General features: G+C 43.1%; 1 non-coding gene across 1 annotated transcript; it reads left to right on the top strand.

Annotated features, from left to right (window-relative positions):
- The first annotated feature begins 4076 nt into the window (after positions 1-4076).
- TRNAG-ACC (transfer RNA glycine (anticodon ACC)) lies at positions 4077-4149 on the top strand. Its single transcript has one exon. It is a non-coding gene; the product is annotated as a tRNA-Gly (tRNA).
- Positions 4150-11003: the final 6854 nt, after the last annotated feature.

Raw genomic sequence — 11003 nt, 5'->3', positions numbered from 1 at the left:
CCTGTGCCCCGCAAGGGGAGAGGCCACAACAGTGGGAGGCCCGCGTACCACAAAAAAAAAAAAAAAAAAAAAAAAGCAGCAAAACAAAACATACACAGAGGAGACCAAATGTTTAAGGAAAAATAAGAGAGTGTATACATCTGTGTGGAAGTTAAGAATATGTATTCTTATACATTTAATGTGTGAGTGCCTAGTCCGCTTCTCTTGTCTGCATCATCCTCCTGGTCCCCGTAGGTATCCGACTTTGCATCACTGACCCTGGGAAAGTTATCCCTGTCCCTGCCCCCTCCCATCCCACCACAATTTCTTTTGGCTTTATTTCCATTTGGGGAAGGAGATTCCCATCCATTCCCCAAGGAGGTAACAGCATTAGAAACAAGACCCTTCCCATTCTCCTCTCCAGTCCCTCATCTGTGTGGTGAGGCAGGGTCCAGGTCAAGTTCAGACACAGCCTTCCCCTTGGGCCTGCCCTCAAGAACAGCTCATCCTTGTTTCTGCTCCTGTTGCCATGCGGTGTCTCAGCAAGGCGGAACATCCCTGCCCTTGGGAAAGGGCTGCCTGGTCTAAACACTCCCCCACAGCTGGGAGAGACAATTAGTCAGTTGAGGGAGGGAAGAGTCAGAAGCCCCATTTTGACCCCAGGATGGAGCTGCCTTCTCCAACTCAGATTGGCCACTAATGTAGCTAAAGCTATTGTTCCCATTTGATCTCAGTTCCTTGTGCCCCATATTGAACATTTGGCCTATTTGTTGACTGCCCAGCATGGACCCCCATCCTTTCTGTTCGAAGAATTCCCCATTTTATGAGACTTGGAGGGAAAAAGAGCCCATCTCCCACTCAAGAAGCCCCAAAGGCCAGGTAGTCACTTTCCCGGCCTCCCTTGCAGATAGGAAGCAGCCACACGACCAGGCTCAGACAGCCAGAGGACTCTGAATCTGTCACTAGTGGCTCAGGTGAGGCAGCGGCAGCCATTGTAACAAGATCGGCTTCCAAGGCAGCAAGGGCAGCAACGGCACAGACTGGGGTGTCAGTCAGCAGTGGCCATGGTGGTGGCCTTGGGGGTGGCAGCAGCATCCTGGCCATTCCAGTTCCGTGACCTGATTGTGGGCACAGCTGCATAGTCACCGAGCCTGATTTTCCAGCCCTCCCAGGGACTATGTGAGCCGCCCATACCCTTTTGGTGAATTCCTTTTCTGCTGAGATCAGCCAGACTCCATTTCTGTTCCTTGTGACTTTGAACTCCTGCTGATACATGTGTACACAGAACTCTGGAGGAAAGAAGAGATAAATGGCACCTCCAGCCGCTGCCCCCAGCAACTTCTTCCCAGTCTGTGTGTCAATTAAGACTATCTTGATTGTAAAAAAGCAAAACAAAATAAAAGCAAAGCCTCAAGCTGGCAAAGAATAAAGAGAACATGTGAGTTCACAGGAGCCTGATCCGGTGAGGCTAAAAACAGGTTCTCACTAAGAAACTGATCTGTCTCTGGCTCTCTTGTTATGTCTTTCTTGCTGTCAAGTTCATTTTCAGCCCCCTCACAGGGGCTCTTGCAACTACAGGCCCTCCTTTCATAGCAATAAAATGGCTACAGTAGTTCTCAACCTCTCCTCCTCCCATACCCCACAAAAGAGAGTCTCTTCTGGGAACTCCCCCACAAGTACAGGGGTGTCCAGATAAGGTCACAGGCTTTGCCCCTGCACACACCATGGTGGCAGGAAAATAGGATAAGCTGATTGGCTTAAGGTAATCAAGGTTCATCTCTGGAGCTGAATCCCCTCAAACCATCAGGTGAGAATGGGGCAGGTGGTGAAGTCCCCAAGGAAAGTCAGCTTCCTGTTGGTGGGAAATGGGGGCATGGATGCTGGGCACCTTTGGGAGACTCAGATATCTGGGTCACATCTCAGCTCTGCTCCTGCCTGTCAGTGTGAACCTGGCTAGTCCCTTTTCCTCTTCATGTCTATGTGGCCAGATCTGTACCACGGTGGAGAGTGGGCCACATTCTACAGGTCTGTGGGTCTTGGAGGCAGGGGAAGGTAGAATTACCTTGAGGCAGTGGTTTGATGGACTGAATTGTGTCCACCCAAAATTCATATGTTGAAGCCCTAGCCCCCAGGACTCATACAGAATATGACTGTATTTGGAGATAGGGCTTTAAAGAGGTGATTAAGCTAAAATGAGGCCCTTAGAATAGGCTCTTCATATAATGTCCTTATAAGAAGAGGACATTAGGATATACAGACACACCAGGAGCACTTGCCTATGAGGACATAGCCAGAAGGTGGCCATTAGCAAAGCCAAAGAGAGAGGCATCAGGCAAAACTAAACCTGCTGACACCTTGATCTTGGACTTCCAGCCTTCAGAACTGTGAGAAAATAAATCTCTGTGGTTTCAGCCACCAGTCTGTGGTAGTTTGTTATGGCAGCCCCAGCTGACTAATACAGAGCTCATGAACTTGGAAGGGGAGGTCCATCTGGCCAAGTTCCCATATCCACTCAGCCTCATACCAGTTGTGTAACCCTAGGCAAGTCCCTTCACTTCTCTGAGCCCAGCAGCCTAGCTGGGGGAACACTTTCTCCAAAAGTGGATACTATTTCAAAGCTTTTATTGGACACTTGCAGACACGGTGACTGTTGAGAGCATAATGAAAAGATATTAGAGGGAGCAGGGGGAGAGCTGGGGCCAGTCTGTTCATCAGGCTACTAAAGCATCAATGGTCCAAGCTTGAGCCTTACGAGAAGTGGTCAAAGGGCAGTGTGCCCCCCACTGACCAGTGCCAGGGGTCCCCTCTCAGGTCCAGGGTCTGCCCCACCTCCAGATCCTGCCCTCAGTACCTAGGGGCAGAACTTTTGGGGCCTCCCTCTCCCAGATGATAAAATCTGGCTTGTGCTTCTGCCAGAGCTCCAGATTCCTCATGCATAGAATGAGATAAGAGCATCACCTACCGCATGGAGTTGTAAATATTTAATAGGATAATAAATGTGAAGTGCTTAGCACAGCGCCTCCTACAGAGTAAATGCCTGAAGAGTGAGTGTGAAGGCTATTGCAGGTGCTATTCAACTTCCCTTGGACTAGATATTGATCCTCCCAGTTATAACCCAGATTTCAGCTAGACTCCTAGGCCTTTAAAAGATAAATATGATCAGCTAAAACCACCACCTCTTCTCCTGTGGAGATCTCAGTGTGTTTCCAAGATGCCTGAAGGTACCCAGGGTGTACCTTTCCTAGTTATCCCTGCATCTAAATGCCAGCCTATGCTGAATTTGTTCTATTTCTGTCATTGTCTCCAAAGGAACTTGACCTTTCCTTTGATGTACACACACACACACACACACACACACACACACACACACACCACTCCTGCAGGGCTTTTGTGGGTCTAACAGCCATTATTGAAAGTCTAGGATGACAGGCGGTGGGGTTAACATCACAAGCATCCAAGCAAAAAATTCCTTAAATTCACATATTAAATATCCTTTATCTTAAATGAACTTTCATGCTTCCTGCACCAGAGATTTTTCACTGGCCACATCATAAAGCTCCCTGGACTCTCATCAACTTGCAGACCTCTCTATCCCTTTCATCCTTCCTCTTTACCCCCTCTTTCCTGGATAGGCCCCTCTGAGCTCTTCTCATTCCAGTATCAGAGTAACGATGATATATTGAGTTATCAGTCCTAATTCTTCACCCCTCCCTGTGTCCTTTTTCCATGTGACTTTGCATGTCCCCCTCACTAGAACTGGAGTACACCTTCTTACCCCTTGACTGTGGGCTCAGCCATGTGACTTGTATGGCCGGTGTGATGTTAACAGAAATAATAGAAGCAAAAGCATGAAATATGCTTGCACAGTGAGGCTTCATCTCTTACATCTCTGTATAACATGAGAAGAGCTTCCCCTGGGTAGCTACCATCACTTCAGCTGGGCCCCAAAATGAAAACACATGGGCAGACCTGAGCCCAACCTGCCATGAGGAGCCAGACCCAGCTGGAACCACAGCTTGAAGCAGAGCTGCCCAGCTGAGTCCAGCTTAGCTGACCTGCAGACACGAGTGAAGATAAATCAGTGTTGTTTGGGGACTTCCCTGGTGGTCCGGTGGGTAAGACTCTGCACTACCACTGCAGGGGGCCCAGGTTCGATCCCTGGTTGGGGAACTAGATAACACATGCCGCAACTAAGAAGTCGGCATGCCGCAACTGAAAAAAAAGATCCCACATGCTGCAACGAAGACCCGGTGCAGCCAAAGTAAACAAATAAAATAAAATATTTTTTAAAATCACTTTAAGAAATCATAGTTGTTTTAAGCTACTGAGTTTTGGGGTGAGTCGTTTTGCAGTAACAGCAGACCAATACAGTAATCGGTGCTGAAAGTGGGAGGTTGCAATACAAGTCACTGAATTTGGGACCAGTCAATAAGCAGCAAGGAAACATTTACAGGAGGCTGGAAAACAGGGGGAAAACTGTTAGAGGAGACAAGAAAAGGGGGGCTTCCCTAGTGGCACAGTGGTGGAGAGTCCCCCTGCCGATGCAGGGAACACGGGCTCGTGCCCCGGTCCGGGAGGATCCCACGTGCCGCGGAGCGGCTGGGCCCGTGAGCCATGGCCGCTGAGCCTGCGCATCCGGAGCCTGTGCTCCGCAACGGGAGAGGCCACAACAGTGGGAGGCCCTCGTACCACAAAAAAAAACAAGAAAAGGCAGCCTGTGTTAAGTAGTGAGAAACATTTAACAAAACAGTTGTGTATGAAGATATAAATAGCAGAAAATGTATCTAGTGAACTTTTAGAGTTGGGGAAGACATCTAAAGACAAAATGTCAAAAATACGACTTTCTTGCTGCTGGATAAAGTTGAAATGTTACTACTACAGGAAAGAGATGTGCTCAGAAAAGAACTGGCCAGTTTTGGAAGCAAGAGTTAGGGGGAATACAGAGTCCAGAACTTGCTAAGTTGAAAAATAAAACTCTATCTCCAACCTCTCCAGCCAATAAAAGGTTAGAAAATTAAGAATCTTAAATCAAAATACAGTTTGTGGGCAATAATCAAATCAAGAACATGGATCATTTCAGCTGACAAAAATGTTCCTAGAAAGATTAAGGGTGCAACCCCACAAAATCATGATGTCCCAAAGTACCAGAAGTTAATCGAGTCTATAGAAAGCGGCACATGTCAGAAAGCATTGTGAGTATGGCTTTTGTCACATGGAGTTGACTAGAAACACACAAATTGAAAATCCAAAATGTTTTTGAGAACTATGTATTGGCAAAAGTGTCATCATCCTAGGCAGAGATTTTCCCAACTATCTGTGGGAAAAAGAAAGCTGATTGGCCACCAAAAAGTGTATATTCTTCAATACTCTCTGCAAGATGCTCTTCAAATTAACCCAGGGAGCTGTTGGAAAAGGAAGAATTTCCCAGAGGGCAGAACCAAGAACTGTAGAGAACAACAGACTGAGAGCCACTTCTAGGGAGGAGCCAGGGGCCTAATCAAGGAACACACCTAATCCCAGGATGAGGATTTTTTTAAAAGGGGCAAAAGATTTGAACAAACTCTGCACCACGGAAGATATGAATATGGCAAACCTGCACATGAACAGATGTTCAACATTGTTAGTCATTAGGAGAATGTGAAATAAAACCACATGAGATATCACTACATATCTATTAAAATGACTTTTAAAAACTGTTAATACCAAGTATAAAAGGAAGGATGTGGAGCAATGGAATTCTCCTACATTGCCTGTGGGATGATATACTGAACAATGTAAAATGAATCACTGTGGAAAACACTTTGACAGTTTCTTTAAAAGTTAACATATATTTAGGATACAACCCAGTAATCCCACTCATACGTACTCACACAAGTGAGATGAAAACTTAAAACCTGTACATGAATACTTATAGCGGCTTTATGCATGATTACCAAAAACTGGAAACAATTCAAATGTTCTTCGATTGGAAAATGGATAAACAAACTGCAGTATATCCATATAATGGAATATCACTCAGCAATAAAAAGGAATAAGCTACTAATACCACAACAACATGGATTACTCTCAAATTCATTATGCTAAGGAAAGGAAGCCAGACTCAAAATGCTACATACTGTATTACGTACGATTCTTTCTGGAAAAGGCAAAACTACAGGGACAGAAAACAGATTGGTGGTTGCCAGGGGTAAGGGGTTGGCTGTGAAGGGGCACTGGGGAATTTCTGGAGCTAATGGAACAGTCCTACGTCTTGATTGTGGTTATAGTTACATGACTGCATGTGTTTGTCAAAAATCAGAGAACTATACACCAAAAAGGGTGAATTTTACTGTATGTAAATTGTACCTTATTTTTAAAATGGAAAAAAAAACTGCACTAGTCATTTTAACCTATGTTATGCTAAAATAACAAACACTAACTTCAAACTCTAAGAAGGTTATAGCATCAAAAGCATATTTATTTATTACCCTATATTTTTATCTCTGGTCAGCTTAGGGCTCTGCTACAATGCAGTCTTCCCTCTAGGACTCATTTTGATGGGGCAGCCACTTTCTGGAACATTGCTGCTCTCCATGGCAGAGAGAAAGTAGAGAGAGGGAAATTACACATTGGCTCTTAAAGCTTTCACCTGAAAGTGACACGTGTCATTTCAATTCCTTTTACATTGGTCAAAGAAAGCCACAAGGCCACATCTGTGTTCAAGGGCAGGCCTACCACGTATCCAGGAGAAAGACAGGAAATATTTGGTGGACAGTACTCATGAATTCCACAGTCTCCACTCTGATGGTGAATTTGTCGATTTCTCTTAATAATTCTATGAATTTTTACTCTATACCACAGTTTGAGGCTATTATAATATTACGTGGATACAATATAGACTTATTATGTACTCCTGGTGAGCTGAACCTTTCTCATTAAAAAATAGCCTATTTGTATTAGTCATCTTTTGTTAACTTATGCTGCAGTAACAATATGATAGCATGAATCATGCACTCGCTCAAAATGTACCCACTTGGAAGTGACACATTTCATATTACATTAGTCAAAGAAGCCACATGACCACACCTAACTTCAAAATCTCAGTGGCTTATAACATGGAGAGTTAATTTCTCACTCACGTTATACATCCTTTGTGGGTCATTTGTGGAACTACCCACTCTTCATTCTATCTTATTTTCATTCAAGGACCCAAGCAGAAGGGGCAGTCCCATCTGGGACATGATCTGCTTCTGGCAGAGGGAAAGAACAGTGGTTCTTAAAGCTCCGCTCAGGAGGGCACACATAATTTCTATTCACGTTTCAGTGACCAAGCCTGAAGTCCATGGGGTGGGAAGTAGAGGCCTCTTACAGGGAGGAGTAGCAAATTATTGAGAACAATAAAATTCACCACACTATTTTTAGCAGTGCTTTTTGCATTAAAGTCTATTTCATCCAATACAGCTAACAGACCCAGCATGGAATCTCTTTTACCATTCTTTTACTTCAAATTTTCTTTGTGTTTTAAACAGTGTACAGCTAGGAAACTCCCTGGCAGTCAAGTGGTTAGGACTCAGCCCTTTAACTGCCGTGGGCCTGGGTTCAATTCCTGCTTGGGAGACTAAGATCCCGCAAGCTGCATGGCAAAAAATAAAATAAAATCAATTAATTAATTTTAAAAATAAAGAGTGTACAGCTAAAAATTTTTTTAAAGCTGGTGTTATAATTTTTCTTTTAACTAGAAGGTTTAGGTTTTTAAAAATATACTTATTGGGATTTTTAAAAATATACTTATTGTGATTACTGAAATATTTATTTTTCCACTTTATTTCATGCTTTGTATTTTTCCACTTTTTATGTTCTTTTGTTTCTGCCTTTATTTCCTTCCCCTTTTTTCCTTTCCTTCTTTTTAACAATATTACTTTTCTTCCTCTGGTTTGGTCTATAACTATTTTTATTCTTTCAATAGTAAGCCTTGAAATTTTAACATTCATATTTAATTAGAAGTCTAATGTTAATCAATATTTTTATGGACAGTGGAACCAGTGAATTAGATTGATTGAACTAATGGCTCCAATTTTTCACTTTCTCTGTATGCAAACCCTTTGCCATAATCCTTCACAGCTCCCTCCTACTACAGCCTTGGACTCAGTCATGTGACCTGCTTTGGCCAATGAGATGTTTTAAAAAAGTCTTGAAAAATGTGGTTGTACATTTCCATTGCTCTCTTTTGTGTCCCTGCCACTGACATGAGAATTTATCCCAACATTCTGGCTGGTGAGTAAGAGACTCATGGAGAAGAGTCAAGGCTCCCAGTCAAAACCATACTAGATCAGCTGACCCCAGACATGTAGGGAAGCCCAGGCAAGCTCAGCAAAGCTTTCTAACCAACCCCCAGCAGACACTAGACATGTGAGCAATAAACAAATATAGCTGCTTCCCTCTAGGTTTTGTGGCTGTTTGTTATGCAATAGTTAACTAACACACACTTTGTAATATTTTAACTTCAGTAATCCTCTTATACTTTATTACTATTGTTCCATTATTTTGGTTTTGCCTTTTTTAATCACACAAATTATAATTGTTCTTGTTTTTTGTCCCTGATGTTTGTTTATCTTTAACCATGTTTGCCATTTTATTTGCTCACTAATCCTTACTAGTCCTCAGATCTTCCTCCTGGGATCATTTTATTTCTTCCTGAAATATATCTTCTAGATCAGCAGTTCCCAAATTTCTGGCACCAGGGACCGGTTTTGCGGAAGACAATTTTTCCACGGACCAGGGGTAGGGGGTGGGAGGAGTGGTTTCAGGATGATTCAAGCACATTACATTTATCGTGCACTTTATTTCTATTATTATTACATTGTAACATATAAAGGAATAATTATACAACTCACCATAATGCTGACAGCAGGCGGAGCTCAGGTGGTAATGTGAGTAATGGGGAGCAGCTGTAAATACAGATGAAGCTTCGCTCCCTCGCCCGCCGCTCACCTCCTGCCATGTGGCCCAGTTCCTAACAGGCTGCGGACTGGTACCAGTCTGTGGCCCGGGGGTTGGGGACCCCTGTTCTAGATCCTTCAGTTAAGTTCTGTTGGTAGTAACTCTTAGTTTTTGTGGATCCAAAAAGTACTATGTTTTCATTTTTGAAAGATTGTTTGCTAAGTATGCAATTCTAGGTATAAGATTATTTTCTCTCATCACAGTAAGGCTATTCTATCATTAATGATATTATTTCATGCTATTATTGTTATCATTGTTCCTGTTATTGCTGTTGTACAGTCAGGAGTTAGGATCACTGTCATTCCATGGTGGATTATCTGACTTCTGTCTGCTTTTAAATTTTTTTTTAAATTTCTTTTTTTATTCATTTTTGGCTGCATTGGGTCTTCATTGTGGTGCACAGGCTTCTCATTGGGGTGGCTTCTCTTGTTGTGAAGCACAGGCTCTAGGCACGTGGGCTTCAGTAGTTGTGGCACGCAGGCTCACTAGTTGCGGCGCACGGGCTTAGTTGCTCTGCAGCAGCAGCATGTGGGATCTTCCTGGACCAGGGCTTGAACCCATGTCCCCTGCATTGGCAGGCAGATTCTTAAGCACTGCGCCACCAGGGAAGTCCCCTGTCTGCTTTAAAAATCATCTCATGCTTTGGTGTTCTGCAGTTTCACCAGACTGAATCTAGGTTTTCTTTTCCCCTATCCTGCTTGGTATTCACTGTGTTTCCTGAGGAGGCTTATCTTTCATCGATTCTGGAAAATTCTCAGCCATCATTATTTGACAATTGCCTGGCTCATATTCACTTTATTATCTTCTAACATAACTGATAAGCATATGATAGACGTCACTTTTTTTCATTTCCTTGTCTCTAGGATGCTTTTGGGTAATTTTCTTCAAATCTATTTTTTAGCTCACTAATTTCTCTTCAGCTGTATCTAATTTGTTATTTAACCTTTCCAATGAGCTATACACTTAAAATGTATCTGACTCTGCCACTTGTCTTCTCAGCTCATGGGTTTCTGTTTTTTGATTGTGGGTTCATATTCATTTGGAAGCCTATCCATGGGAATTGAGACCTGGGCTGACGGTGAGTTCTTCTCAAGAGGACTTTGCTTTGGTCAAGTACCATAGTTACTATCTACCCAGATCTATTTTAAATTGAAATGTTCAGTTTGTGGGCTTTTGGACCATGCAAATAGTGTGGCCATGTGATGGCCAGATTTTGGCCATGCATCCACTAGGAAAATGTTTTACCCTTCCACCCAGAACCAAGGCAGAGTCAACTTTCCTTGCTGCCTGCCTCTGCAGGGCAGTATTTTGTTTTTTCTCTAGTCTATCCTTCCTCAAAGATATATTCCTTCTTGGGTCCCAACCTGATGTTCCAATTTGGCTGTCATACTGCCTGGACCCACGTAGATGCCCCCATAGCTGGTAGTAGCATTATTGTTTACCTACCTCCAGAGATGATTTTCAAAATATTTGTCAGTATGGCATATGCACCAAACCAATCAGAACAGATACAGACTGTACCTGTGCATAACTACTGAACATTAATTCTAACTTCCTAGGCTTATGTTTCTGCTCCCTTTCTGGCCTCAGATGATTTTCCTGGCTTTCTCGCAAGGTTATCTATACATTTAAAAAGGGTATTTTCAATACTTCTCCTAGCAATTTTATATATTTTGTTGCCGTTATATTTGGAGATATGCAGTCTATAATATTGCTAGAAATAAAGTCCAAGTAAGTTTATTAGGCTCATGCAGCAAACATCCAGGAGTAAGCAGTCCAAAGCTGAAACTGTAGCTTAATGTCATATGAGACCTGGGCTCTCTCAATCTTTCTGCTTTGCAGGCCGTGGCAAAGCACTTAAGGTGCACACTCAACTATAAGTCCTAGTGGACTCCGTAAAAACAAAAACAAGATAAACTAACAGGAACTTTTCCAGATGCCCCACTCAATGACTTCTATAATACGTATTATGGGCTAGAAGTTGGTCACATGCTTATGCCTAGTCCAACTACTGGCTAATGAGAATGAGTTTACCACGAAGAGTC

The sequence above is a fragment of the Physeter macrocephalus genome, chromosome 9, assembly GCF_002837175.3.
Source record: "Physeter macrocephalus isolate SW-GA chromosome 9, ASM283717v5, whole genome shotgun sequence".
NCBI lineage: Eukaryota > Metazoa > Chordata > Mammalia > Artiodactyla > Physeteridae > Physeter > Physeter macrocephalus.
The sequence above is the reverse complement of the archived record's forward strand: the minus strand, read 5'-3'. Positions and strand labels throughout refer to the sequence as shown.